Here is a 2,521-nt window from a genome sequence, read left to right as displayed (position 1 = left end):
AAAAAAAAAAAAAAAAAAGCCAACACTAGTATATTTCACTTCAAGATAGCACACTTTCAAGCCACCTTATACATGTTAAATTTCTTAGTGTTGTGACATGTTACTCTGGCCTCACAGGAAATTTGAACAACCACCCTGAGCAATCCGTAAAAATACTTTTCCTTTTCATAACACCAAGCAATATTTTCTAACTTTATTTTGAGTCACTCACAGCAGGATTTTTTACAATTCTTGAAAGGTACTCCTATAAAAAGAAAACTTTGTATTTCCGTTTCAGAAATCTAATTTCTTCATGAAATATATTTCTAAATTATGTTCTGGTTACCCTGAATTATTAAAGAAAACAAAAGAGAAAGCACAGGTAAGCTTGAGAAAAAGACAGCATTGGAAATGTTGCCGGGAATGAATAGTGGGATATTAAAGGTGGAAATCTAATCATTGGCTTTGAATTAGTAAAAACTGCAACACTGGTTTAAGGAGACTTTGATGCTAACACACATTAAAAATACAATGCATAGTGGGGTAGCACAAAGGGGCAATTGAAAAGTAGGCCCACCAACCAACCATTTGTGTAATTGTGCATATATGTGAAAGTCTCTTGTAATTTTCTTGAGCACCAGAATATTATCAAAGCTCAAACAACAAATATGTGAACCCATTACCCAGGGTTAATATTATCATTCCTTCATATTCGATTCAGATCCTTGTCGAACTCGGGTCCTTGTGCTTGTGAGGCAGGCGCCAGAACCACTGAGCCAAATCCCTAGCCCCAGATGTTTGTTTGCATTGAAGATATAAAATATTACAGAGAAAACTGCATTCTTCTGCTGGGCATGGTGAATGTCAGGACTGAGCGAGGCCGAGTCAGAGAAGATCGAGTTCTAATCCCATCTGGACAATTTATTTAGGGAGACTTTGTCTCAAAATTTAGAAAGAAAAGAATCCACTCTTCTCTGGACTCCTACCCAGTCCTGTACCTCTCTCTGTCTGTCCTCAGCACCAGTTACTGCCCTATGTGTGCTTGTTGAGCACACAACCCATAGTTTTGTATCTGTGACCAAAGTGTATAAAAAATAACAAATAAGGACATAAAGTATTGTGGATTACTTTTAGCTTATAGTCCACAAAGCACTCACCCAGTTTACCTATCAACGAAACTCCTGGCTTTCCCCATTTCCACAACACTTGTTTTCTTTCTGCTTTCTAATTTGTCATTCTGATTGGGTTTAAAATACAATCTCAACTTTCATTTTGCTTTCATGGATTATTAATGAGGTCAACCATCTTTCTATACCTTTCTGCCTCTCTCCTAACCTGTATATATTACTATATTTTAGGGATGTAAGTACATTTTCTATATTTTATTCTAACATTCTGTATGTTTGGGATTTAAATGTGTATTTAATATATGTCCAGGATTTTATGAATTTTATAAAATACATCAATTTATATAAATTACGTTTATATAAAATACGATAGTATTAAAAACTTCCTGGGCTGGGGATGTAGCTCAACAGCACCCACGCTGCCTGGTAAGCACAAGGTCCTGAGTTTGATTCCTGATATGCCCCCCCAAAAAATCATTACTTGTTAATGTAGTTTGTAATAAAGTATTAATATATCTTGAATAGTTGCAATTTTAATGCACATTAAAGAGTTCAATGTATATTTAGAATGTATCAACTTTATAAATTTTTTATTATAAATTTTTAAGGTATTTGATTTAAGAAGTTCTTTCTTATCCTGTGGTTATATATGTCATGGTTTGGATATGAGGGTGTTGACAGTTTGGTTGTTGCTGGACTTTGGGAAGTGAATGGACCCTAAGGATTCTAATGTCATCAATGGATTATGAGATCATATTTTCATTGCCTTAGTGGGAGATGATAAAAACAGGAAGTGTCGCCTAATTAAAGGAAGTGCGTCTTGGGGCTGTGACTTTGAGGTCTATCTCTTGTCCCAGGTCCCTTTCCTCCCTGGCTCCTTGCATCTCACTGCTTCCTGGCTGCCAGGAAGTGAGCAGATCTCTTCCATGACTATTCACCCATGATGCTTCTGCTTCACCACAGATCAAAAAGCAATGGAACCATCTGATATGTGTTGAAATCTCTGAAGCCATGAGCCAAAATAAATGTTTCCTCCTTTAGGTTGTTTATGTCAGATATTTGTTTTGTCCTAGTGACAAAAGCTCACTAACACAATATGTTTTATATATTTTCTTCTCACATTTAGATGTCATTTTGTTATTTTTCATTATGGGGAGTCAGATAGCTCAAAACAATTTCTTCAAATGATTGTAGTCTCACACAGGCTTGCATCTAGTTAGGGGTCTCTGCTTAATTATTCTGAGACTAAATATTAAGGTAGACAATATCCTTACTCTGACACAGTATTATCACAGAAATATGTATGCTTCAGAATGTAATACGAATGTTTTTAAATATTCCCATTAAATATTAAGCCATAGACATCCTCTTCTAACTCTATCTTCCTAAAGAATTTACCATATATATATATATAT

This window comes from Fukomys damarensis, unplaced genomic scaffold (genome assembly GCF_012274545.1).
Source record: "Fukomys damarensis isolate Sample0158 unplaced genomic scaffold, DMR_v1.0_HiC HiC_scaffold_10, whole genome shotgun sequence".
NCBI classification, from domain to species: domain Eukaryota; kingdom Metazoa; phylum Chordata; class Mammalia; order Rodentia; family Bathyergidae; genus Fukomys; species Fukomys damarensis.
The sequence above is the reverse complement of the archived record's forward strand: the minus strand, read 5'-3'. Positions refer to the sequence as shown.